Source organism: Dermacentor silvarum, chromosome 9, assembly GCF_013339745.2.
Source record: "Dermacentor silvarum isolate Dsil-2018 chromosome 9, BIME_Dsil_1.4, whole genome shotgun sequence".
NCBI classification, from domain to species: domain Eukaryota; kingdom Metazoa; phylum Arthropoda; class Arachnida; order Ixodida; family Ixodidae; genus Dermacentor; species Dermacentor silvarum.
The window spans coordinates 119,760,188-119,787,909 of NC_051162.1; the positions used below are offsets into that span (position 1 = coordinate 119,760,188).

General features: G+C 48.8%; 1 protein-coding gene across 1 annotated transcript in view; it reads left to right on the forward strand.

The window, feature by feature from the left end:
* Positions 1-27,722, forward strand: part of LOC119464169 (lipase lipl-3-like) — a 52,937-nt gene that overhangs the window by 2,552 nt on the left and 22,663 nt on the right. The gene's annotated exons all lie outside the window — the stretch shown is intronic.

Sequence of the window (27,722 nt, forward strand, 5' to 3'; positions counted from 1 at the left end):
GCAGTGCACTTTTTAACGGCCTGTTAAATTCTGACTCTTTTTGAGCGCGGGGACATTACGTTATGTAATTCATGAAGTTAGTAAAATCTGTGGAGTGCGGTTTGCTCGTAGAATGTATCTTATTTTTCATTGAAAAACACACCATCCGAGCAGGTACATTTTATTTTCATCATTCGCTTTGAATTGAAGGTACCGGTCCCGCAATATATGGCTGTTAATTAAAGGAAAATTAAAATAAACTACAACTGTTCTTTTTGCTTCTCATTCTTTTCGGCCGGCGTGCGTATTGTCACGTAGTAGTGACGGTAGAAAAAACAGTCACAAAACTGTGTATGACGAAACTGGTTGTTTATTGGGCGAACCTGTGCCCACAAAAGCAAGCTACACTCAAAGCACAACGATAGCGGCGAACACAGTCGGCGATCGTCGAAAATCTGATCAGCGGCAAAACGCGTCGGCTTTTATAGCTGAGTCATCGAAGGTTCCAGAATAATCCCTGGTACGCGCGTGTCTTCCAGAAAGTTCTAGACAATTCGCGTCGCTCATACAATCAGATAACATAAACGTCGGTGAAAACAGGCAACGAAAAGAAGCATCGATAACGTTCTAGAAACTTCCGATACAGGCGCGTCCTGCGCCGAGCGATAACGTTTAACATTTGTTAGCCGGTGGAAAGCCGCCATCGGCGAAAGATAAACATGTTTACGTGTCAATACCCTCCCCTTAAAAAGCATCGTCCCGATGCTACAAACAAACGCGAAAGCGAAAACAAAACGACGCGTATTAAAGAAAGAAAATAACAAAGTAACAAAGTACCTATAAGCTCGTCAGCGGGCGTAGAAAGGCTTAAGACGCACCACGTGGATGACTTCAGGTCGTGCCCGGCGCCGCTGTGATTGCGAAATGCCGTCTGGCACGACCTCATAGTCCAGTGCGCCAATACGTCGGATTATCTTATATGGTCCGAAATAGCGACGCAACAGTTTCTCGCTAAGTCCTCGTCGGCGTATCGGAGTCCAGACCCAAACACGGTCGCCGGGCTGGTACTCGACGTAGCGTCGTCGTAGATTGTAGTGTCGGCTGTCGGTCCTCTGCTGGTTCTTGATGCGCAGGCGGGCGAGCTGTCGACCTTCTTCGGCACGCTGCAAATAAGTGGCAACGTCGAGATTTTCTTCGTCAGCGACGTCTGGTAGCATGGCGTCAAGCGTCGTTGCCGGGTTCCTTCCGTAGACCAGGTTGAACGGCGCCATGTGCGTCGTTTCTTGCACGGCCGTGTTGTATGCGAAGGTCACGTACGGAAGGATGGCATCCCACGTCTTGTGTTCGACGTCGACGTACATTGCCAGCATGTCGGCGATGGTCTTATTTAGGCGCTCGGTGAGGCCATTCGTCTGCGGGTGGTAGGCGGTGGTGCGGCGATGGCTTGTCTGGCTGTACCGCAGGATGGCTTGAGTTAGTTCTGCCGTAAAGGCCGTGCCTCTGTCGGTGATGAGGACTTCTGGGGCACCGTGACGCAGGAGGATGTTCTCAACGAAGAATCGGGCTACCTCGGCGGCACTGCCTTTGGGCAAGGCTTTTGTTTCGGCGTAGCGGGTGAGGTAGTCCGTAGCGACGACGATCCATTTATTCCCGGACGTCGACGTCGGAAAAGGCCCCAGTAAGTCCATCCCGATCTGCTGGAACGGTCGGCGAGGTGGCTCGATTGGCTGTAGAAGTCCGGCTGGCCTTGTCGGCGGTGTTTTGCGTCGCTGACAGTCTCGGCATGTCCTTACGTAATGGGCGACGTCGGCAGAGAGGCGAGGCCAGTAGTATTTTTCTTGTATCCTCGCGAGAGTGCGTGAAAAACCGAGATGTCCAGCCGTTGGGTCGTCATGGAGTGCTTGCAGAACCTCTGGACGCAATGCTGAGGGTACCACGAGGAGGTAGTTGGCTCGGAGAGGCGAGAAGTTCTTCTTTAGGAGAATGTCGTTTTGCAAGAAAAACGACGCCAATCCTCGCCTGAACACCTTCGGCACAATGACGGTCTTGCCTTCCAGGTAGTCTACAAGGCTCCTTAGTTCCGGGTCGGCTCGCTGTTGTTCGGCGAATTCGTCGGCACTGATTGGTCCCAAGAAAGTATCGTCATCCTGGTCGTCCTGTGGCGGCGGTTCGACGGGGGCGCGAGACAAGCAGTCGGCGTCGGAGTGCTTTCGCCCGGACTTGTAAACGACGGTGATGTCGAATTCTTGAAGTCTCAGACTCCATCGTGCGAGGCGACCTGAAGGATCCTTCAAGTTAGCTAGCCAACACAAGGCGTGGTGGTCGCTCACAACTTTAAAGGGCCTGCCATAGAGGTAGGGGCGAAACTTTGATGTAGCCCAGATGATGGCGAGGCACTCCTTTTCTGTTGTGGAATAATTTGCTTCCGCCTTCGAGAGCGACCGGCTAGCGTAACTTACAACCCTTTCTAGTCCATCAGTCCTCTGCACAAGCACGGCGCCGAGTCCTACGCTGCTTGCGTCGGTGTGGACTTCGGTATCGGCGTTTTCGTCGAAATGCGCAAGTATTGGCGGCGATTGCAGGCGTCGCTTCAGTTGTTCAAATGCTTCGAGTTTCGGCGTCTCCCACTTGAACTCGACGTCAGCCTTCGTGAGATACGTCAGTGGCTCTGCGATCCGTGAAAAATCCTTGACGAAGCGCCTGTAATAGGCGCACAGTCCAAGAAATCTACGCACTGCCTTCTTGTCAGCGGGCAGAGGAAAGTTGGAGATGGCCGCAGTTTTCTGAGGGTCGGGGCGCACTCCAGACTTGTTGATGACGTGGCCCAAAAACAAGAGCTCCTCATATGCGAAGCGGCACTTTTCTGGCTTTAACGTGAGTCCGGAGGTTTTGATTGCTTGAAGAACTGTTTCAAGGCGCCGGAGGTGTTCCTCGAAGCTTGAGGCAAACACAACGACGTCGTCCAAATAGACGAGGCAAGTCTGCCACTTCAAGCCTGCCAGTACTGTATCCATGACGCGTTGGAAAGTCGCAGGTGCCGAGCAAAGACCAAACGGCATGACCTTGAACTCGAACAGTCCGTCTGGTGTTATAAAGGCCGTCTTCTCCCGGTCCCTCTCGTCGACTTCGATTTGCCAGTAGCCGGTTTTGAGGTCCATCGACGAAAAATACTTTGCGTTGTAGAGTCGATCCAAGGCGTCGTCAATCCGTGGGAGGGGGTATACGTCCTTCTTAGTGATCTTGTTGAGGCGACGATAATCGACGCAGAAACGTAGGGTTCCATCCTTCTTCTTCACTAACACCACGGGGGACGCCCACGGACTCTTGGACGGCTGGATGATGTCGTCGGGTAGCATTTCGTCGACTTGGTGCCTTATGGCTTCACGTTCGCGCGCCGAAACTCGGTACGGGCTCTGACGCAGTGGGCGGACATTTTCGTCGGTGGTGATGCGGTGCTTGGCGACAGGGGTTTGTCGAACTTTTGACGACGACGAGAAGCAGTCCTTGTATTGCAGGAGCAGAGCGTTTAGTTGTTCTTTCTTGTGCCTGGGAAGGTTCTGATTGACGTCGAAAGTTGGCTCAGGTATTATAGTCGTCGTTGCAGGTGCACTGGAATCGGTGAAGGCGAAGGAACTGCTGGCTTGTACTATTTCGTCGATGTAGGCGACCGTGGTGCCTTTGTTAATGTGCTTGTATTCAGGGCTGAAGTTCGTGAGCATCACCCTTGCTTTCCCTGAACGTAGCTTAGCTATGCCTCTTGCGACGCAAATTTCACGGTCGAGCAGTAGGTGATGATCGCCCTCGATGATGCCCTCCATGTCTGCAGGCACTTCGGTACCGACGGAAATCATTACGCTGGAGCGAGGCGGAACGGTGACTTGTTCTTCAAGCACATTCAAGGCATGGTAACTTATGCTTGTATCCGGTGGTAGCGCGTTGTGCGTTGAAAGCGTTATCGACTTGGATCCTAAGTCGATGACTGCACCGTATTGGTTTAGAAAGTCCATGCCTAGGATGACATCCCTGGAGCAGTGCTGCAGGATTACGAAGCTCGCCGGGTAAGTGCGGTTGTTCACCGTGACTCGGGCTGTGCAGATTCCAGCCGGCGTTATTAGGTGGCCTCCCGCTGTCCGGATATCGGGTCCTTGCCAGGCAGTCTTCACCTTCTTTAACTTGGCGGCGAACGCGCCACTGAAGACGGAATAGTCGGCACCAGTGTCGACGAGAGCGGTGACGTTATGACCATCGATGAGCACGTCTAAGTCGGTAGACCGTCGTCTAGCATTACGGTTAAGTCGTGGCGTCGGATCACGGCTGCGTCGGCTTGCTCCGCTGCTGCTACGTCGCGTCGGCCGGTCATCTTGCGGCGGCGAAGTGCTGTCAAGGCTGTTGCTAGGCGGCGTGCTGATATCTCGTCGTGATGATTCGCGAATCGTCGTCGTCGGCGGCGGCGGCGGAGGATCTTCGGCCTTGCGTCGTACAGCAACCGCACCTCCATCGGTTGCTGCCTTTAGTTTCCCGGGTAAGGGCTCGGAGATCGGCCCCGGGTGGGACCGTTGTACTGACGGCGATGCGGCGAGATGTAGCGGCCTGGTGACGGCGAGCGTGAGGATCGTCGTGGTTGCCACTGGGCTCCGGCGAGGTAGTCGGCAATGTCGCGCGGTCGTTCACCTCGATCGGGACGCGGCGCGTTGACGGGGAACCCTCGTAGGCCCATTTCGCGGTATGGGCATCGGCGGTAGACATGGCCGGCTTCCCCGCAGTGATAGCAGAGCGGGCGGTGGTCGGGGGCGCGCCAAATGTCCGTCTTCCTCTGGTAGCTGCGCTGGGCGACGGGCGGGCGTGCTGGCGGCGGCGGCGGTGGACGACGGAACTGCGGCGTTACGGGGCCCTGGCGCGAGCGCGGAGGGGGGCCTTGACGACGGGCGACGGCGGCGTAGGTCAGCGCTTCCGGCTGGGGTTGCGGCGATTGTGGCTGCACATCGGGAACTCCAAGTGAGCGCTGAACTTCGTCTTTGACGACGTCGGCGATAGATGCCACGTGAGGCTGCGACCTGGGAAAGAGCTTATGCAGCTCCTCGCGAACGACCGCTCTGATGGTCTCGCGCAGGTTGTCGGCGCCTAGCGCTTGAGCGTCGGCGTAGTTGGTCAGGGCACGGCGGTTGTATTGCCTGACGCGCATTTCAAGCGTCTTCTCGATCGTTGTAGCCTCGGAAAGAAATTCGGTGACAGTCTTGGGCGGGTTCCGCATCAATCCGGCGAATAGTTGGTCTTTGACACCCCGCATCAAGAACCGAACTTTCTTTTCTTCAGACATGTCGGGGTCGGCGTGGCGGAAGAGGCGAGTCATCTCCTCCGTGAAGATAGCGATGTTCTCGTTCGGCAATTGCACTCTGGTTTCTAAGAGAACCTCTGCCCTCTCCTTTCGTACGACACTCGTGAAGGTCCTCACGAAGTTTTCACGAAAAAGGTCCCACGTAACCAGGGTGGTCTCTCTGTTCTCAAACCAGGTCCGAGCAGCGTCATCCAACGAAAAATAGACATGGCGCAGCTTGTCATCGTCACTCCATTTGTTGAACGTCGCGGTCCGCTCGTATGTCTCCAGCCAGGTTTCAGGGTCTTCAGCCGATGATTCACGGAAGGTCGGTGGTTCCCGAGGTTGTTGCAGCAGGATGGGGGACGCTGGTGCTGCCATTCTGGTCGTTGACTTGGCCTTGATTGCGGTGGTCTTTTCGGGGAGAAGTCCGAACTCCGGCACAAGTCCTTGCTGCCTACGGCTAGCTCGCTGGTCCTTGGCGACGTTGGTCTCGTCCTCCGGTTTTGGGCTTGGGTCGCGGCTTTGCCGGGGCGTTCGGTGCATGGACGAACTAGCACCTCCACCAGATGTCACGTAGTAGTGACGGTAGAAAAAACAGTCACAAAACTGTGTATGACGAAACTGGTTGTTTATTGGGCGAACCTGTGCCCACAAAAGCAAGCTACACTCAAAGCACAACGATAGCGGCGAACACAGTCGGCGATCGTCGAAAATCTGATCAGCGGCAAAACGCGTCGGCTTTTATAGCTGAGTCATCGAAGGTTCCAGAATAATCCCTGGTACGCGCGTGTCTTCCAGAAAGTTCTAGACAATTCGCGTCGCTCATACAATCAGATAACATAAACGTCGGTGAAAACAGGCAACGAAAAGAAGCATCGATAACGTTCTAGAAACTTCCGATACAGGCGCGTCCTGCGCCGAGCGATAACGTTTAACATTTGTTAGCCGGTGGAAAGCCGCCATCGGCGAAAGATAAACATGTTTACGTGTCAGTATAATAGGTTGCTGTCATAAAACAATGCGAAAAATGTTGGCGAATACACGTGCGCTAATACTGATCAAAATGTCATGCAACCGTACGAGAAATGTAATCATCACCAATATAGTAATACCTTTTTATTTTGATTAAGAGTTGGTAAAATTTGGTTAACGCTGCTTTAATGTCTAGCTTCTGTACAGCCGTTATTTTACGCTCGCATTTCTTCTCTGCATTCCGGTACACATAGATTTGCTGATTTTCATCTCTATATTCTTCGCCGCATTCCTTTTGCTGTGATCAATTTATTTGTCCCCCAGCCTGCAGTTGCGAGGTAACCGCTGTATGGAAGCCGCCATTTTCTTTTTTTTTCTTTAGTCTGGATTCTCTTGTCTTAAGTAACCACAGAAACATGTTCGACTAGAAAAATAAAAAGCTATAAAAATAATCTTCTGTAATAATCGTGCGTTGAATTTGTGATTCGATCGTATATTCACTTCTAACAACAAGAATCTGCAAGCTAACGCATTTCAGTGTTACTGCCTGTAGTGGCCAATGTTTTGTTTCTCCAAAAAAAAAGAGTCGTGGAAAAATGGGAATAAATGCTTTGCTGGACTTCGAAACCATTAACAGTGCATTATTTGACGCGAGGGAATTATAAACAGCAATCTGAATGCATTGTTGGCTATTGCGAAATGACTACGCTAATGTGCACCAACCACTGATGGCTATCTGGAGCTGTCGCGACTGGGGTACCTCGAACATGGCAAATTTGCAACAGCTGCAGCCTGCGCCTCGTGTCTCCCGCTTATGTGACTGCACGTGTACGTCAGAAATGTTACTGAACGAGCTGCTTGTGGATACGTGACAGGCGCTTTTTAAACGTCATGCCGAGGAACGTGGAGGTTCTCATGCAGTATCACGACAGACTCGCAGTGCCGTTTTACTTAAATACGTGAACACACTTAGCACCCGCTGTAAGGTAAGAGCTCTAGGGCTTCTGTATTTCTGGTAAGGTTTAATGAGCCCCGTGTGGGTGGGCCTTTACATGATGTGGTTGGGGGTGGCGTTGCGTCACGTTTCTCCGCCGCGTAGGCTGATGGTTACGCAGCACGTTCGTTGCCGTACTCCACTGCGCGTCTCATTGCGATGTTTCGTCATCGTGATTTCTAAGAGAATGGTTGGAAGAGTGTTGTCGGCAACCATGCAGCAACCGAGTGGAGATAGAAGTGCAGGTGCGCAGCCATTGCGATGTCATCGTTTCCACGCAGTCATCGTTGTATTGCCGTCATGTCATCGTGGTCGTCACGCTGCCATCATTGCGTTGTCATCATGCTGCAGTTGTCATAAAACTGTCGTAATTGCATTGCCGCTCTGCCGTCTTGATCGTGTTGCCATATCGTCGTTGCGCCGTCGGTTCTGTCGTCGTCATGCCATCATAATCACGTCATTGCCGCTTCGTCTCCGCCATCATAGCCATTAGCCACCTTGCAATGGCGTCTACCAAAACACGTAGACGATAATTAGCAGAGCAATCGTTAGGCTGTATTATCGAAGCAAGCAGTGTACTTCGAAAGAATTGCGGTGGAGCCTATTTATTTGTGTTGTCTGCCGATGCTCTTCGATTAGGTTTAGAATATTCTTCGTCGGTTATTGGACGAATATTTACATGTATTTTGTAGCACCAAGCGAAAGTTATTTTCTCGTGGAAGTTAGTTGAAAATGTCACAACGTTCATATTCTCACGCTAACTAATAACAATGTCCCGATGTAACGCTGTGAGAAACGCTCTCTGGAGTGGGTCATCATCATCACCACCACCACCATCATCATCAGCAGCAGCAGCTTATCTTTATATGCACTGCAGGACGAAGGCCTTTCCCTGCTATCTCCAGTTGCCACTGTATTACACTAAGTGGTTCCAACTGGCGCCTGTAAATTTCCTAATTTCATCTCAATATGGGCTGGACAGCTTTGACAGTCAGGGAAGCTCTGAGTAAAATTGATTTCCACGAACAACCGATGAATATAAAAGAAATTAAATAGGTTGCAAAAGGTGTTCAGCTATTTATACAGGAAAAACATTGGCTCACGGTGCAGGAATGTAACTAGGAAGCTTACCAGCAAGTATGCGACTGGTGTAGTAAGCAGTATGGCAACGAGGAACGTCAAACGCAAAGCCAGAGAGGCTGAGACAATCTTCTGGGTAGCGGCAATGGAAAAGAAACCTGCTACGAGTAACTATTGAAGAGATAATAAGGAAAGAGCGAAGCTCTTTGCTTTTCGAAGCGAGATCAGGATGCCTTAAAACGCGTAGTTATAAAGCGAGGTAGATCGAGGAAGAAGCATGTGCTTGCTGCACGAAAGCTAGGGAAACGATGGAACATGTTTTATTGGAATGTGAAGATATTACCCAGCTGTAGTTTAGGCTCCTCTGGCCTCCTTAAAGCCTTTGGATTCAGAGATACCAGGGAAATGTAAACTTGTCCGCAATAGAGATTAGTAAGAGGCGATTGGACGCTTGGTGGCAGAAAAGTAGGGAGGCCACAAACAACGGAGGCGTACAGAAATAGACTTCCCAATAGTGGTTCAGAAAGTTTGATGCATGGAATTCTTTGTCTGTGCGTGTGTGCGTTTTTTTGAGATAGGTAGCACATTAGGCAAAATAAGAACACGAGCTTGGTGGCGCTTCCCACCACCCCGTTTCAAAGGGAACGCTTATAGCACGCATCCATCCATCCTTACGTTTACCTCTCCGGTAATCCACAAATGGTAATAAGCTTGTGGACCAACTTAAGCTCTTTAGGTAGGGAGACAATCAAGCAAGCTTTCTTTTATTCAGAGATTTTGTGACCTTCCTAAATAAAGGCAGTGTAGAGCTGATTAGTAATAAACATGCTAGCAATAATAAGAAACAGTCAGTTATTTTGTCTGCTTTCATTGTAATCGCCCCGAAGCATAACGTTGCGTTCTTCTGTACTTCAACCTTTCCGTGATAATATGAGGTAAGTCCCGCCCCGTTGCTTGAGCTGTTGTGCACAGAGCCAATGGTTAGTGGTTGAATGAACTATTTAACAATTTTACACAGATGCGTGTATTAATTGGAAACATGGAAGCTGAGCCATTGTCTGCCTTCAATTAAGTCCTGGTTCTTCCACTGAACTAGTAGCGGGGCTAAGATTGGATAATTTATGGAAACTGTATCTTCCACTCGATGTAATTGGCATGCCTGGCGCCTAATATATTACGCGGCACTAGAGTGCAACAATACCGCATATATTAGAGTTACTATATATAGTTATATATATTGCCGCGACAACTTGGCCACATTCAAGTTGCGCGCCCTTCGTATTGAACATTGTGCACGCCGTTCCGTGGTGTTGTTCAGCAGCAACAGGCAGCGATCTTCGTTGCACGAGCACCCGGTTGGACCCGGCTCGCATGCGCCACGCGCACGAGGCAGGACTCGAGAAGAAAGAAGAAGAAGGTTGGACGCCAGTTTAAGAACGCGACTGCCGGGTATTCTTCACGACCGCAGTGACTTTTAGTCGTGGGCACAGGTTCGCCCTTATTAAATATCGTTGTTTTCTTTACCTGTGTTCCTCAACATCGTTACAATATAGAGCACGGCAGTACCTATGTCTTTACCACATTTTTGTTATGTATGAGCACGAAGTGGCTATCTCGACAAGTTGAGATATTTAATCGTTTTAATGGTCCTTTTCGCAGGATCACAGCACAAACAAAGCAAGAATGTTGACACACATACTTACACACATGCGGGTAGAGAAGACTTATTATCGCCGCGGTTGGGTCCTTCAGTTTTGAAGATGATAATTTAGTACAGACAGTAGTCTTGCATAAGCAAAAATGCTCCGTGGAAACCCGTAAGGTGTCTCATCAAAGGAGACCCGTAAAAGGAAAATTAGTAGTACTTCACCAGACTGTATTGGACAAATAACAAGTCTAGCTTATACATTTGTTGTGTAAGCTGCAGTTGTAACTTCGGCACAATGGCTTGATCATTGTAATTATAGATAACACTATGCGTTATATCTATAATTTCGTGCCTACCCATGGGTATTTAAAGCATTTACTTTCTCTGCTTTGTTTTTATTGCGATAGCAATTATATGGACACTTCAACCGGATTTCTGCTGTCGGCGTCGCCGTCGCTGTCGTCATCGCCGTCATCGTTGCCGTCGCTGTCGCCGTGAAGTTCCGTATAAAGTCCAAGGGCGAGAATATCGTCGCCGCGCGCCGTATGCGCGAGCGAAAGCGCGCGGGGGATGCGCGCTATTACGGAGAGCGATGATGATGTGTGGTGTTTTATGGCGCAAGGGCCAGTTATGGTCAAAGAGCGCCATGCCAGTGTTTGTGAGTGTGCAGTGGAGCGATGAATTCTGAGAAGTAGATGAAGCGTGGCTGTAAAAGGGCCTAAAAATAATCGCTGTAAAGTGCGTAAAATATACATGTACTAAAATCATGGCAATGAGATGAGGTGTACTATGAAATGAAGAATGAATTGAGAGGTAATGACACGATATTTAAAATATTTAAGATGCAGTAATTGGCAAGAAGCACTAGTGCCTAAACAGAGCCCTTGAACCACAAGGGCCTGGAGGCATGTGCTATAAAAAACTATCACAGCGGCATCCTCTGGAGAGAGGATGTGCTACGAACTAGTTGGGCAAATAAGGACCACATTGTTCAAAAAATCGACGACTGCTTTGGCATTAAAAATCGGTTCTTCGCCAAGAAACATAATGGGGTGAAGCGGGACGTGATATCGGTACGCTTGTGGAAAATATTTCTTTCTTTCTGTTTCGGCTTCCCGGCACTCCACGAGGACATGGAGGACGGTCAGCCTCTCACTACATCTACCACAGGTTGGAGTATCATTTCCATTCAACAGAAAATTGTGAGTACCGTATGTGTGTCCTATTCTTAGACGACAGAACAGGACATCAGTTCGTCGTGTTTTCGTTGCGGGTGACCAGAAACCTAACTGTGGCTTAATTAAGTGAAGCTTATTATTTTTTTCAGCGTCCCACAAGCGCTGCCAGTGGTCGCGCAGTTTTCTTCGCAGAAAAGGCTTCAGATCTAGCGGGAGGAATAGTAGCCGCAGGATTAATAGCTTGCGATGTAGTTGACTGTGGCCAACTGGTCTACAAGCACATTACCCTCAATGCCTCTATGGCCAGGCACCCAGCATATAGTCACATGCTGGTTAGATATATACGCTCTGCATAAACTGGAATAGAGCTCAGTAAGTACAGGATTTTTGTTTTCGCAGAGTGACATCAGAGCTTTCACCACGCTTAGGGAGTCTGTAAATATAATTGCTTTTTGAAGTTTTGATGCCCTTATATGATTCACAGCCGACAATAGTGCATAGGCCTCAGCCGTAAAGATACTCGTTTCCGGGTGGAGTACACCGCATTCCGAAAAGGATGGGCCGACTGCTGCATAAGATACCCCGGCATGTGACTTGGAAGCATCTGTGTAAAACTGTGTACACAAGTATTAGATTGGAGTTCTAAGAAATGCATTTTAATGTGTGCCTCTGGCGCGTGTTTAGTGACCTCTACGAACGATGTGTCACACTCTATGAGTTGCCAGTGCCACGGCGGCAACAGTTTCGCTGGAGCCATAGGACATTGTTCAAGCAGCGGAACACCCATTTCCTTACTAAGATTCCTCACACGCAAAGAGAACGGCTTTCTCGCTGCAGGTCGATTATGGAAAAGTGTGGCAGCGGTCACGTCATTTATAGTTGAATAAGAGGGATGTTCAATGTTTGCTTGTACTTTCAGAAAATATGTAAAACTGCTGTATGACCGCTGCAGATGAAGTGACCACTGATTTGACTCTACGTAGAGGCTCTGGATTGGACTTGTCCTGAAAGCACCGGTCGCAAGGCGGATACCCAGATGGTGAACGGGGTCTAGTATTTTTAATGCACTTGGCGTTGCGGAATTATACACTATAGCTCCGTAATCGAGGCGTGAGCGGACAAGACTTTTATAGAGGTTAAGCAGACACTTTAGATCACTACCCCAAGTCGTACGCGACAGAAGCTTTAAAAGGTTCATTGTCTTCAGGCATTTTGCCCTCAGATACTTAATATGAGGAATAAATGTAAGCTTCGAATCTAAAATAATGCCTAGAAACTTATGCTCGCTGCTCACAGAGAGCGCAGCATCTCCTTTGATTTCTATACTGGGACAGGCGTTATGCCTGCTTTGTTTGTAAAGAGTACGCAAGTGCTCTTCTGGGCGTTTACTGTTAAAACCGTTCTCATCTGCCCATTGGGACAATCTGTTTATTCCCAGCTGCACTTGTCGTTCGCAGATGGACAATATTGCATGACTTGAAGGCTATCTGCACATCATCGACATAAACAGAACTAAAACATAGTGCGCGGGATGACTGTGTGCAGGGAACTCATTTTTACAATAAATAGTGTGCAACTAAGCACGCCCCCTTGTGGCACACCGGTCTCTTGGGTGAATGACTTAGAAGAAGCGTTACCCACTCTTACGCGGAATGTGCGATTAGATAGGTAACTTTCGATTGTGTTTGACATGTTGCCACGGACACCCATCGCAGAGAGATCTCGGAGAATGCCGTAGCGCCATGTGTCGTAAGCTTTTTCTAGGTCGAGGAACACTGAAAGACAGAACTGCTTATGTATAAAAGCGTCTCTGATATAAGACTCAATGCGAACAAGGTGGTCTGTTGTGGACATACCTTCCCTGAAACCACATTGGAAGGGGTCTAGTAATTTGTTATTTTCAAGGAAACAGATTAGGCGCCTGTTGATCATTTTTTCAAATAGTTTGCACAGACAGCTTGTTAGCGCTATTGGCCTGTAGCTGCTGGCTAGGGACGGGTCTTTGCCTTGTTTAAGCACGGGATATATCCATGCGCCCACATGACATTGAAAAGATACAGGAGTGTTTTCAGCGCTTCAGGATTCAGGTACTTAATCATTTCATATATGACACGATCACCGCCTGGCGCCGAGTTATTGCAGCAAGCGAGGGATGCTTTGAGTTCAGTTAAAGTAAATGGATAGTTGTAGGCCTCACTCGATGAACCTTTACGTTTTAGGGCCTGTCGCTCATCGCGTTCTTTAACTCTCAGAAATGCTTGTGTGTAGTGGGACGCACTGGAGATATATTGAAAGTGTTCGCCTAGACAACCAGCCTGATCTTCAAGGCTCTCTCCTTGAGTACTTACTAAGTGGAGTGGGTGTACCTCCCGGCCTTTTAATTTATTTACTCGATTCCACACTTTCGTCTCATCCGTGTAAGAATTTATACTGGAGATGTACTTCTCCCAACTCTCCCTTTTAGCACGTCGACGTGTTCTTCTAGCCTGGGACTTTATTTGTTTGAAACTAATCAAGGTTTCGGCGGTTGGAGAGTCGCGAAGTCGTCCCCAAGCTTTGTTTTGATTTTTCCGTGCTTCCTTGCATTCTTCGTTCCACCACGGGATACGACGTTTATTAGCCAGTCCGTTAGTTTGACGGATGCATGTTGTGGCAGTCTCAATTATAAAGCCCGTTATATATGCTACAGCATCGTCTATATTTAAAGAGGCAATATCATCCCTGCTTAAATATGTTTGTTCTTGGAAACGTTCCCAGTTAGCCGAGTCAACCTTCCATCGGGGAATGTGTGGGGAACATAGATCTTGTTTTGTCAGTTTTAACATGATTGGGAAGTGGTCGCTCCCAAAAGGGTTCTTCACAACTGACCACTCCAGGTACGGAATCAGTGTACTCGACACGATACTTAAATCTATGGAGGAGTATGTGTTGTGCGCCATGCTGTAGTAAGTTGGCTCTGTCTTATTAAGTAAACATAATGCTCCTGAAGAAAAGAGAAAGTTTTCAATCAGGCGCCCTCTCGCATCGCAACGAGAATCTCCCCACAATGTGTTATGTGCGTTTAAATCTCCGACAACTATGTATGGTGCCGGAAGTTGATCTATGTAGTTCTGAAATTCAGTTTTATTAAGATGATAATTAGGAGGGATGTATATAGAGCTAACAGTGACTAGCCTGTCAAACAATACCCCTCGGACAGCAACTGCCTCTAGGGGCGTACGAAGTTTCAGTTCTCGACAGGCAACACCTCTGTCGACTACGATAGCAACACCGCCGGATGACACGAAGGTGTCATCGCGGTCTTTGCGAAAGATGGCGTATTGCCGGAGAAGGGGGAATAGGCCTGTAACTGCTGGCCAGAGACGGGTCATGCCCTCTTTGAGAATTGGGATTATGATTGATTCTTTCCAAGAGGAAGGGATGTACCCGGCAGACCACATGGCGTTAAAAAGTTATAATAGTGTTTTCTGGGTTTCAGAGTTTGTTTTATCATGTCAAAGTATGCGGTCGGTTCCTGGAGCCGAATTATTGCAGCAGTTTAGTGAAGCTTGAAATTCCGCCATGTTGAATGTATGATTGTATGGTTCAGTCTGCTTTTTTGAACCCGAGGCACTCGTTCTGCTTGTCGCTGATAGCTCAAGAATGTGTCAGAGTAGTGCGAAGAATTAGAAATGTATTCAAAGTGTGCTCCTAAAGTATCAGCTTGTTCTTTGAACGTGTCTCGCTCGGTACTGACCAAAGGCAGAGGCTGAGATTGCCGGCCTTTTTTTTTTTTTTTACTCTGTTCAAAGCTTTCCTCTCGTCTCTGTAAGAATTTGTACTAGAAATGTATTTATGCCAGCTGTTTCTTTTAACACGGCGGCGTGTTCGTCTACCCTGAGCTTTATTTCCTTGAAGATGATGAGGTTTTCTGTTGTTGTTGAAGACGACTCCAAGGCTTAATTTGCTTCCTTCGCGCTTCCCTACAATAGCCATTCCACCAGGGAACACGACGTTTTGAAGGCGACCCATTTGTTTCCGGGATACACATTGACGCTGCATCGACTAGAAATGCTGTTACGTATGCCACTGCGTCATCAATATTGAGTCTACAGATATCATCCCAGGTCAAGTACGTGAGCTCTCTGTATCGCTTCCAGTCGGCTGAGTCTACCTTCCACCTGGGAGCATGTGGAGTGTTTTCATCTTATTTTGCACAGTTTAAAACAATGGGAAAGTGGTCGCTCCCATATGGGTTCCTAATAACACTCAACTCCAGATAGGGAATAAGAGTACATGACACTATGGTAAGATCTATCGAGGAAAATGTTTGGTCCGCAAGACTGTAGAATGTAGGTCTAAGGTTCCTTCTTGTTAAGTATATAAGCAGGCACCCGAGGAAAACAGGGAATATTCTATTAGGCGCCCTCTCGCATCACAACTATAATAGCCCCAAACGGTAATATTTTTATTCATTTATTTATTTTATTTATTTATTTCAATACCCTAAAGGCCCTAGTGCTCATTACATACGGGGGGACTTCAGGTGAGTACATAAATTTAATGTATAAACAATATAAATATGTGTGTTGAAGTCTCCTGCAACTATATAGGGTTCAGGAAGTTCATTGATAAAGCTCTGAAGGTTTGTTTTCAATAGTTGAGAACCAGAAGGAATATATATAAGGAACTAATTGTAACTAATTTGTTAAATATCACAGCTCTAACTGGGACTGCCTCAAGGGGCGTTTGCAGCTGTAATTGCTGAGCGGCAACTCCCTTATGTACTATAACTGCTACACCGCCGGACGATGCGGCAGCATCGTAGCGGTCTTTGCGGTAAATGGCATATTTCCGGAGAAAATCGGTATGTCTAGATTTAGGGTGTGTCTCTTGGACACACAGCACCTTTGGGTTAAACTTATGTAGTAGTTCTTTAACGTCATCAAGGTTCCGCAAAGAAAGACCTCTGACATTCCATTGTAATAATTCAGTATCCATGTCTACAAAAAAGGGGGTTTGTGCTGTGTGTCTAAGAAGATTGCTTAGCTTACAGAGCCCTTCCCGGGCGCCGTAATGCGGGGTTTGTCTTTCTTGCCGCGGTCCTGAGACTCGCGGCGGTCCTTCGGCGCTGGCTGCGCCGTCTGGATCGGAATAGTGTCCATTGCCTCTTGAGAGGTGCTGGACGTCCGCTCTTGTGAGCGGTGTGGTCGTCGTGAAGACCTCACCTCAAGAGACGAAGCCTTAGAGCCTACCAACCCGGAGGTCGATGGGCCTTGCATTAGGGACGGCGAAGCAGTGCTGGCTGCTTTCACCAGGGGGGCTGGTGGCACTTCTGCGGCCGCACTCTTTGTGGACCAGGTAGATGCCGGAGTCTGCTGCGGCGCTGCCCCCTTGCGCACCGCATCAGCATACCTTGCAGTATGAAGAAATGATACACGCTTTCGCGCTTCCTGGAATAAAATGTTTTCCTTTACTTTGAGGGTGATTATATCTTTTTCTTTCTGCCACGTAGGGCACGTTCTAGGGTAAGCTGCATGTCCACCGGCAGAGTTCGAACACTAGAGTGCGCCATCACAGTCATCTGAGGGGTGATCGTGGTCGCTGCACTTCACACAGGTTTGTCGGCCTCAGCAGCGTGAACCATGGCCATACCTCTGACGCTTGAAACATCTTCGAGGATTCGGTATGTATGGTCGGACTCGGACTTTCGTGTTTCCAGTTTCTAACGTTTCTGGCAGCACACTGGACGCAAAGGTGACGATCAGATGTTTAGATGGAATTTCCTTGTTTTCCCGTTTGATTATTCTTCTCTTCACTATGGTAACATTCTGCTCCTTCCAGCCCTCTAGGAGCTCTTCCTCGGTCAGGTACAGCAGATCATCGTCGGAAATCACTCCTCTGCTTGTGTTCATGGATCGCTGTGGAGTCACTGTGAGGTTCACACCACCGAGTGAGACCAGATTTGGGAGTTTGTCATGTTGTTGTTTGTCGCAGACCTCGAGAAGGAGGTCACTGCTCGCCATCTTTGTAACTTTGCTGCCGGGACCAATTGTATCGGTGAGATTTTTCGCAACAGTGAAAGGTGAAATCATTCTTACGGTCTTTCCATGGTTTTCACTATGAATGACATGTAATCGTGGGAAGGTTTCTTTGCGTTGAAAGAAGAATTGAGCTGTTTCTTCGGTGCGCCCTCTTTTTGAGAGAGGACGATGAGGTAGTTTAGGGAATGATGCTAATGCCATCCAGGTTTATTGATATCGGCAGCCATGGTAGCCGCCCACCACGGATCCCAACAAGGGGACGGTACAAGGTTTGAAGATTACCTGCACACGCCAGCTATACACCGCCACTATAACCTAATATATATATATATATATATATATATATATATATATATATCCAAGGTAGGATATAATACACAAGATTAACCCTTGCCGCCCAGAAATTCGGAAGCGAGAAGAAGTGACTAGAAGATAGGAAAGATCGAAAAGTGAGAGGGAAAGATAGAAGACTGAAGAGGGGGACAGGAAAAGGCGACTGCCGATTTCCTCCAGATGGGTCAGTCTGGAGGTGCCGTCTATGTGAACAGAGGCCGAAGAGGTGTGTTGCCTCTGCCGGGAGGCCTTAAAGGTTCACACACCCGGCATCGACTCAACCCCCAGGATCCCCCTTTCCCCACACACGGCTCAGCCGCGCACGGCTACACGCGGGAGGGTCCAACCCTCGTGTGCTCGGGTACGTGGTGTCGCAACACACCAAACGCCTGCTTACGCAGACGCCCCTGCGGGGCAGAGTGCTGAAAGAGCTGTAGACGACAGCGACTTCACATTAGATAAAACTGGAGCACATTGTGAGCGTAACCACTGGTGCGATTGGAATTTTGTTCTACCCTAATTAAAAGTATATTCACTGAAACGAACAACTGCGCCGCCGCGCAGCGCGCTGTGAGCGGCAGCGTCGGGTTCTCCCCTAGCGGCGAGCGTGCAGCCACTTCCGCCAGTGGAAACGCAATATGCCATGGAGGAATGAAAAAGTCAACGTAGAATCTCATTTGGGAGTTATCCTCAAGATGCATAAGCATTTTGTAGTAACGACGTGGTGTTCAGTGGTCTTACGCTGGAGTGTTTCGTTTAATTGCCAGAACGACTGCAAAAGAATCGTGAAACAGAGAAGCGCGGTTGGAACACCGAACTGTTAAGTGAGACCTGCATGAAACGACGTAGAAGAGGCGAGTAGCAGCAATTTTCCCTCGTGTTATAGATAGCCCGCAGCGGATGTGGACGTGGGGTGAAATCACGAGGGATAATGTGGCTCAGTGGCTAAGGCGTTGTGCTGCTGAGCACGAGGTCGCGGGATCGAGTCCCGACCACGGCGGCCGCATTTCGATGGAGGCAAAATGCTAAAACGCCCGTGTGCTTGCGTTGTAGAGCACGTTAAAGAACCCCATGTGGTCAAAATTAATCCCGAGCCCTTCACTACTGCGTGCCTCATAATCAGAACTGGTTTTGGCACGTAAAACCCCAGAAAGAAGATGAAATGACGAGGGAGGTGTAGGAAATTAATGTCATGTATGCAACATTCGTTTATGTGCACTGTCTCTCGTTGGTTGGTTCTACTACAAGAGGCGGCGCCAGGTGCGCTGATGACGTTCTTATCAGTGTAAACCGTTATCGTTCTTTAGCGCGTTATTCACCCGCGTCGAACCATTATGAACCGTGATCAACCGTGCTCCGGCGGCGGCTACGTCTGGCGTGGCGGTGCAGGCCGTATCTTGAAAGCGATCTGCGAAACGGGCAGAGTGCGGCATGTGCTCAGAGCTCCGTGAGCGCTGTGTTCTCGCCGCCTCGTTCGTGTTGAAGTGACAGGCGGCGCGAAGGCATACGGTCGCTCACTGCTGCGGGCTCTATCTTAAAGGCGATCGTCTTACGGGAGGGACGGATAGATTTCTCGTTGGGTAAGCATGGAAATGCTTGCGCATTTGTAAGCTGAGGAGACGCCTGACGTCATTCTTTGTGAAGCTCAGTGACGCGGGAAGTTGACGTTACTCCGCCATCTTGTCGGGGCAGATTCTCTTGTCTCGTTCATATTTCTCGCCTTCGGTGCGAAGCCACGCCGGGCTGCGCGCAACTGCTCGGACGCGCGCGCTCCACAGTGATCCTAAACCGAAAGGATCTAATCGCGATGTGCAAACGTATTACCGTTGCCGAAGTCATGTCGAAAAAAGTTCATAATGAGCTTCGCAAATTAGATCGTGAGGTTGGATCCAGTGCTTCAGCCAGCTTTTATGAAAATAAAGATGCTTTATCGGCCCAGCCAGCTCCACTGTTCTCAGCAACCGCAAGTACCCGCAGCTGCGCAGTTCATGCGTCCATTCAAAATGTTCACCTTTATCGATCAGTTTTATCACTACCTTGCGTTTCTCTGCTTGGACTTCCTGGGGCTCTAACACGGACTTGCGAGCTAGATGCGAGGCGATACGAAAAAATTCTACGCATTATTACTGCACTGCAACAAATCGCTGGAGACACGGCATTCCATCGGGATTTTTCGAGCGCGAACAAGAATGCTCGCTGTGTCTTGAGGAATCGTCACGCTTTATTGACCAAATTTAAAGGGACCATGAAACAATTTTGACGCTTTTGTACAAACGTACTGAGTCGTTAGAGTAGGTCCTTCTGATCATTAATTGACGCATCTAATCGCTCCACGTAAAACGTGTGATTTATTATAAGGTTTTAAAAATCTACATCGCTACCGATTGCAGCACGCCAAGCGGCTGAGTTTTGTGCCCAGATGACGCGATTTGCCCAGAATATGTCACTAGGCCAGCTATCCGATTGGCTGCCCAGGGCGCGTCATCGATAATTTTTCCAACATTATGGTGAACAAATGTTCGTAATAGATTAGATGTTAGTTAATTTGTTTCTATAAAAAGAAAGTAACAGAAAGAGAATGCACAAGAACATGTATCACTACACAAAAAGCACTTCGGGCCCACAGCAAGTGTCGTCTGCTTGTGTTACAATGCGCTCCGTGTTGACGAGAGCTGCGCGGTAAGTGTTGGTCTAGTTCTTTCTTTTCGCAAACACCATTGTTCGCCCTTGCGTAGTGGGCTGCAACCGTAGCGATCGGCGACATGTCAAGCTGCGACGCTGCAAGGCAGCAGACGAGCGGAGTGGCTGCAGCGCATCTGACTGACGGTATCCAAACGGTGCCAGCATCTACGTGCTTGCGGCCGTCACTTCACGTCGAAGGATTGCCACAATAGAATTTAGCTTGTCCGGTATTCAGGTGAACGCAAGCGTAAATGTACTGGCCGTTTTACCACGTTTTACGTGATGAACGGAGGGGCAAACGTGAACCGCTTGCACGGTGCAGCCACCTGGCGGCACAAAGCTCAACCAAACACACAGCTAATATAGCAGTAACCAAGTTTTTTCTACTTTTCTGCTGGCTCAAATTTTTGGCAGGAGCGTAATCTTGAATACGTTGTATTTTTATATGTTTCAAAAGCTTTACACTTGTTAACAAGAATATTAGATCTGTATTTGGCTGTTTAAGCTCTGCGCTACCAGATGGCTGGACCGTGCATGCCGATCAGGCCGCTCACGTACGTCTACGAAGCTCCTTCATCACAGCGGTATGGAAGGGCTTTAATTTACGCCTCTGGCTTTCCGTCAAAACACCCAGCCCGCCTGTGGTTACCGCAATACATAGTTTGCACGTGCGTCATTTCCGCACCGGTCCGCGAGCCTGTCCGCCATCTTTAGGCACCTGCGGGCCTGCGGAAGCGTGCTGGGGCAGGCTGTGCGCGCTGACGCGTTGTTGATCCGAAGTTCCTTCTCGCGTCGTGATCATGCCAATCTGCGCGATTTTCGGTTGCCGCACAAGAAGTACCACTGCCGCTAAGCCGAGCTACGCAGAACCGGGCGTAGGTCCACACCAAACGTAAGAACATGGCAGTGCGAACGCACAAGAATGCTGTCGGAGAAACGTCGGTGCCTGTGGCTTTCCCGGATAAATCGGAAGGACCTGAACAACGTGCGTGTCGTCACTTTGTTTCGGGCGAGTATATAACACGCCAAAACACTGCACATCACGCATGATCGTAAAAGGGCGGCAGCGAAAGCCCCGTACTGGTTGGTGACCGCCCGCTCCCACACGCATAGTCGTCTTTACCGCTCTGAAAAACGCCCGTGTACTTGTGTTGTAGTGCACGTTAAGGAACTCTGGGCGGTAAAAATTATCCCGGAACCCTCCACTGCCGCGTGTTTCACAATTAGATCGTGATTTTAGCACGTAAACCCCCCCCCCCTTTTTTTAACGGCCTACAAACTGCCTCGCATCGTCATTTCTTGGTATGTGTGCTTCGCTTAGCGATATGCTAAGCAATATTTGAATGTCTGCATGCTTTTATTATGGTGGGCTACTTCTATTTAACGCAACAAAATTCACATGCACAGACATGCACCTAACTCTAAACCAATTGGTCTAAACCAATTGTGCGAGTTTTAAAACTCGCACAAAGAAACGGACACACGTTTTGAAGATTGGGGAAAAAGTGCATATAGGTGAACATTTGTGGCAAGAAAGCTGTCCCTGAATGGAGCAGCACAAAAAATACTTAGCTTTCTCTGCCGCACGCCAAGGAAGATATGCTTTCATTGACTCACCTCGCCAAGGACCATGGGAAGACCCGACGACAAGCGCTTCGCTGCAACGTTCCTCATCCAACCGCTCGTGAAGTAATTGTGCGCCTTCAGCGATTTGTAAGCCTTTATTTCGTTCAGCGTGACGTAGCTCGTGGACAGGACAAGATAATTAATAATATCCACGTACGTCGTGGCCGGGTGCAGCTAGTATGGGTCTACGCCGTCGCACATTCTGACCTTTTCTTTGTACCGAGCCCGCGTCGGCCCTACAAGCTCGTCCATGTAGAAAGGGCAAAATTCAGGGCTCCTGACTTTTGCCATCGCAAAGCTTTCACGATAGCAAACACGCGGCGCTAACACGTAGAAACGAACGCCGAACACAAACGCAGCGGGCCAGCGGCTAGTAGCGAGGTGCCTAGCGATGGCGGACGGTCGGGGCAGGCGGCGGATATGACGTTACGTGCAAACTATGTATACTGGACACGCTCGGCGCTGCGACAGAACGCTCGCAACGCACGCTGCTTGATCGCTCTCGCAGGGGATCGACGGCCGGGCGGCTAGCGGAGAGGTTGGAGAGCCTTCGCGCGCTGGCTCCAAGACAACCGGAAGTAGACGACAACGTACGTCACAACATTACGTAAAGCCAGCGAAGGCGGATCTTAGCCCCGATCACTCGGCGAACGAGTTGAGGAGGAAATGCATGGCTAGGGAGGAGGGCAACTTGTAATCGTCCGCAACTCTCTTAATATGAGACGCTTCTCTTAAATTGTGACGCGAATGTTTTACTGTAGCTGTATCCTACACGTCTACAAAATTTGTCCGAACCCTTTCAGGGACCCTTTAAGGTGGCCGCGCATTACTACCGCAGCGCGCCGGCGAGGAGGCAGAACAGAGCGTCGTTTCTGACACAGCTAGATACAGTGACTGTGGCCTGATATGCATTCTTCCCACGGTAAGTGATGCTTCACGGAACCGAAGTTCTGTGGTAGCCGGCGCACGGTACCGAACAGTACGTGCGTAGACCCGGCCTACGTGCGACCGTGAATGAGCCCCTAGATGTGCTCGCAGCCGTACGTTTTGTGGAGCCTTACTCCATCTTGCAGCGCATCCGATAACCTTTACTTCCCTGCGCTTACAGATAACAAAACGGTACAGGTGGGTAAGCAGGCCTGAAGCTTGTGAAAATGCCGATGTCGAGGGCAGTAAAATGGAGCCCATATTCTGCGAGAAACTGTACAGGCGCGTGCACTGAGGTACAGCTGTGCAGGTGTGTATGACCCTCCAATGCGCTCTACTGTAGCGAGTTCATGCTATCGCGAGTACTATGAGAAACACGCACCAGTTGAGCAACGTGTGTTTTAACGTGCCCAAAACCAAGTTGTTTCTGAACACGAGGTTCTCAAGCCAGGGCAATGCATTCTTGAATAGCGTTCCACGTGCCGCAAATGCATTGTGCGCCGTAAAAAGCAGGAACACTGCACGACTGTCACTGACCTGCAACGCGTTCATTGTACAGATTATGAAATATCGTGGTTTCGGTCTGCGATGGCCCGTAAGCATGGTTCCCCCGAAAGGGGCACAGTCTCCGTGCGTTAGTTTTATCGGCTACATAAACATGGGCACATTCGTTTACTAACTGAATTAACAAGCGTGGTGTCAGCGCGCACAAGCAAACACTCGATGACCGCAGACAACCACTGTCGAAATGCTGGCGTGCACAAGTGCGGCCGCCGCAGCGAGCGTTGGTTCGTGCGGTCTATCGCTTCAACGGAAACTGAGCGGCGAAAGCACAACGCGTACAAAGGTCAGAGCCATGTGGTGATCGCTTTCAAGATACGGTGCGCGTGACAGCCCGCACCGACGCTAAGTACAAGTTCTCAGTTGTTGGCAGAGTAGAAGTTGCCCCCTCCCTCGCTGCCTTCCCACTATCCTCCTTTCGCGTGGGAGACTGAGTCGCCAGTTCCCCTTGCGCCCGGTTGCCAGATACTCATTTGGGCCGGTATTTTGTAGCGATGCCTTTTCGCGCTTTTTGCGCTTGGTCAGTGGTCAGAGCGACGGTCCGCTCACGTTATCAACGGGATCAGCCGGCCGTGACCGGTGGATGATACGACTAGTATAGAATAAATCATAACGCATCGCTACAAAATACCGACCTTCGTTCCGCAACACAGCGTCGTCCCTCCCCCCCCCCCCCCGCCCTCCCTTTCGTACTCCCACGGCTTTCGTCCGACGGAAGAAGTGGCGTTTGCTCTCCGCCGTGCGCTCGCTCTCCGTGAAAGCGCCTCCCCCGCGCGCTTTCACTCGCGCATACAGCGCGCGGCGACAAATTTATCGCCCTTGGGCTTTATACGCAACCTCACGGCGGCGACGGCGACGCCGACGGTAGAAATCCGCTTGAAGTGTCCATATAATTACTATCGCAATAAAAGTCGCCATTGTGCCCCTAGAATATTGCCGGTATTGCGTAAAGTACCACGTGACTTCCTTCGCACTTTTTTTTCTAGCGCGCGCACTGGGTAGGCCTTCCGAGTTTTTTTTTCCTTCCTCCATGCGCCACGCTTTTCATAACTACCCATTTTAGCCACCCTACCGTGTTGCATGAGGGTAACGAGCAGCAAACGTCAAAATATCTCTTTGTTGCTTTGTTGGGACAAGAATAGTGTTTTGTCGAAGCCTGTCTACGATATATTAATTGCTTGCTCGTCTCTATAACATATGTCCGTTGGAGACGGGTTGGTATAGGAACCTTCACACATTCCAGCACCGGTTTACGAATGCTTTCATCCGGTTCCCAACTGGGTACGGAGAAGAGTGGTGGCTCATTCGCTTACACTCGACGTGATTGGAATCAGCCTCAACCCACTGGCAGGTGTTGCGCAACCGCACCCGTAAGTAACACGTGCGCAGCTAACGCAATGTCCAGTCGGTTTGTAAAAAGGTTTTCCTTGTACGACGACGTCTGGTGCTGTCACCACATCCGCACGAAAATAGTTTATCACGCTGCCGCACCCACTACAGTCGAATCTTACACAATAGACTCACACACACGCGCATTGCATAGAACGGTGTCATCGCAAATTTCGCGTCCGTTCATGCCGCTCGCCCTACAGTAGTGTAACGACTCGGTGTTTCTTTACGGTCACATAGATATCGGAGTGGTGAGTGCTGCTAAATAGCGGCGCCAAAACAAAACTGAAGCGCATATAAGTGCGAAGTTTGCAACACTTCGCACGCTTCTTAGCTCGTTTCATGCGGTGCACCACTGCCGCCTCCAAGATACAACAGTCAATATGTGTGTTTTCCACATGCTTTTGACGTGTATGCTAGCTTTTCCTGCATCATGCCCGCTTTCGCTTGTTTCGGCGGAAGACCTGAAGCTGGAAGCTCGTCTCCCACCTGTGAGTAAGGCTCATCACTCACAACTAGCAAATGTTTTTTTTTTTCTTTTTCGGACATTCTGTATTCACAGGTTAGTTTCTATTTGACCCGGTGCCATTAAGTTCTAGTGGCGAGTAACACAACTGCGCAGGCTACAACCCGATGAAAAACAGTATTACAAACACAACGAGTTGAGCATTCGGCACATGTTTCGAAAGAAGCATATTCTCCAGCTTTTTTGGCCTCTACGGGCACCCTTTCGGTGCAAAATTTATTGTTTTAACGGCGGGAGAGCTTCATTACTCTTAGCTCGGTTGCGGCTTGACATTCATTATTATGATTTCTTGAGAAGCTTAATTAGGACCGCATGTCTGGAGCAGGCAATCTTTAACATTAGCGACCACATACATATAGCATGTACTGTTTAAGAAGCCTTGTTGCCACTATTTACTTGAACACTGAAGTATTTTAAATAAGGGCCCCATTCGCCTGTACAGTAATATCACTGAAGCGCTCGCAAGTAATTTACAAGGTTCCTATACACCTCACCCCGCTGGTACCATGCAGCAAGTTCACTCTGCTTGTGAACTTGCTCCACACTGGACTTCCTTTATTAAAGGCCACGAGAGCTTTTGTAAATCAAGCTAAGAGTCCGATAATCAGCAGTCTTTTTTCCCCTTAGAGTCAGGAAGATCCGAACAAACGGTACGCCACAAATGGTGGGCATGCATGTGCTATATCAGCCATCGGGGACGTTTGTTCACAATATCACTCAAGCTGTAACTTCTAGTACGCTGAAGTTTTATTTGTCATCCAATAGCGACGTTCAAAAGGAAAACAGAGGGTACCATACACTTGATTGTCATCTTTTAGCGCTGAGACGGGGTTGTCTGTGCTCTTTTTAATGCCAGCGGTGCGTGAGTCGTGAGTGGTCCGCGACAAGTAGCGAAAGACGCTGAACGCGCTGCACTGTTGGAAGAAGAAATGGGGTTGAAGGCGGCGGCCCCACAGGCAGAAAAAGATGCTCTATGGTAGCCATTTCATGCTTACATCTACTCTCGATTACGGGAGAGTTTTGCAACGCCAATAGCTACGGTGGGTGAAAATGACAACAATAACAATTACAAGATTACAATAACAATTGCAAGGAAAAGGAGGCTAGAAGATATTCCTGCGAAGCCTAATAGCGAGAAGTTGAGCGGGGCTTGCTGTGTAAGGCTTGGAGCCGACAATTCATAATACGTTGGAGGGAAGCAATCAGATATCAAAGAGAAGTAAACCTAGCCGGAGCTGCAAATGGCTTGATGTTGTTGGGAGATAAAGCAATTTTGAAGTCTAGCATGCAGTCAGCTATTACTCCACAAGGGTAACAGATGCCTAAGAAAGGCCCTATTCTTTGGGTAGATCTAATGTGGCCTAAATGTCTAGAAGTCAAAAAGCTATATTATTATTTTCAATGAAAGGAACAGCCTTACTCAATAAAACCATAAGCTCCATAACTCCCACATCCTATAATCTCATATGAAACATATAGGATCTCGTATAAAAACTAATTTCTTTCGTATGCCGCATGATGTTATTGGATATTGGGGTTATGGGAAATATGCAAATTCTTTTAGTAGGAAGATGCAAATACATAGTACATGCAGGGCCTCAGACCTCGGATAAGATTTAAGAAGGTCATATCCTAGTATACATGAGTAGTAGACTGCATATGCAGTTAGGATGTTCTCAGAATCATGCAGAAAATATATTTTCGGGTAGTTTGCGCGAACATGAATAAGCGGGACATATAGTGCGAGATCAGATAATTGTCAAGGAGCACGAGCGAAAACAATCTAAGTAATATTTTCAAACATATAGAAAGGTTATTGCGGTTCCAGCACATGGTATATAACAGTGAAGAGATGAAGTATGCGTGACAAGGTATTCTCCTAAGTCACTGAGGGAAAGCATTCCGTAGCTTCGTAGCCAAAAGCACGAACGAAAGTACACAGTAGTTTCTTCACATGCGCGCAACATTGTATTGGATCACATGGGAAACCTAACCGCAGTGCAGTGTATCGTGTTCTTTAGCATTGTAAATGAAGTGATGCTCTCTAACTTTTTTACGGTTCAACGATATTGTAGTGCGAACTCATCAAGTACTTTGGATATCCTTGCGAGACCACCTACGCGACCACAGAGGACGGCTACATACTCGAGGTGTTTCGAATTGCACACGGAATACAGGGCAATGCGTCAGGTACCGCAGGTCAGAAAAACAACCAATCGCGTCGCCCGCCTGTGCTCTTGGTGCCCTCTCTGCTGGCGGCTGTGGACGTGTATTTCTTCAATTTGCCAAGCCAGAGCCCAGGTATGTAGCATCGACAACATACACTTGTATGAGCGACTGAAATCCATGCGTTCCATAACATTCTTAAGATAACTTATGTCGCATTTCCAAAGGACGTAGAGCAATTAAAACTGCATCAAGGTTTGTGCACTTCAATGGGCAACCGAAATCTATGCCGTATTTATTTTCTTGGTCATTTCCACTTGT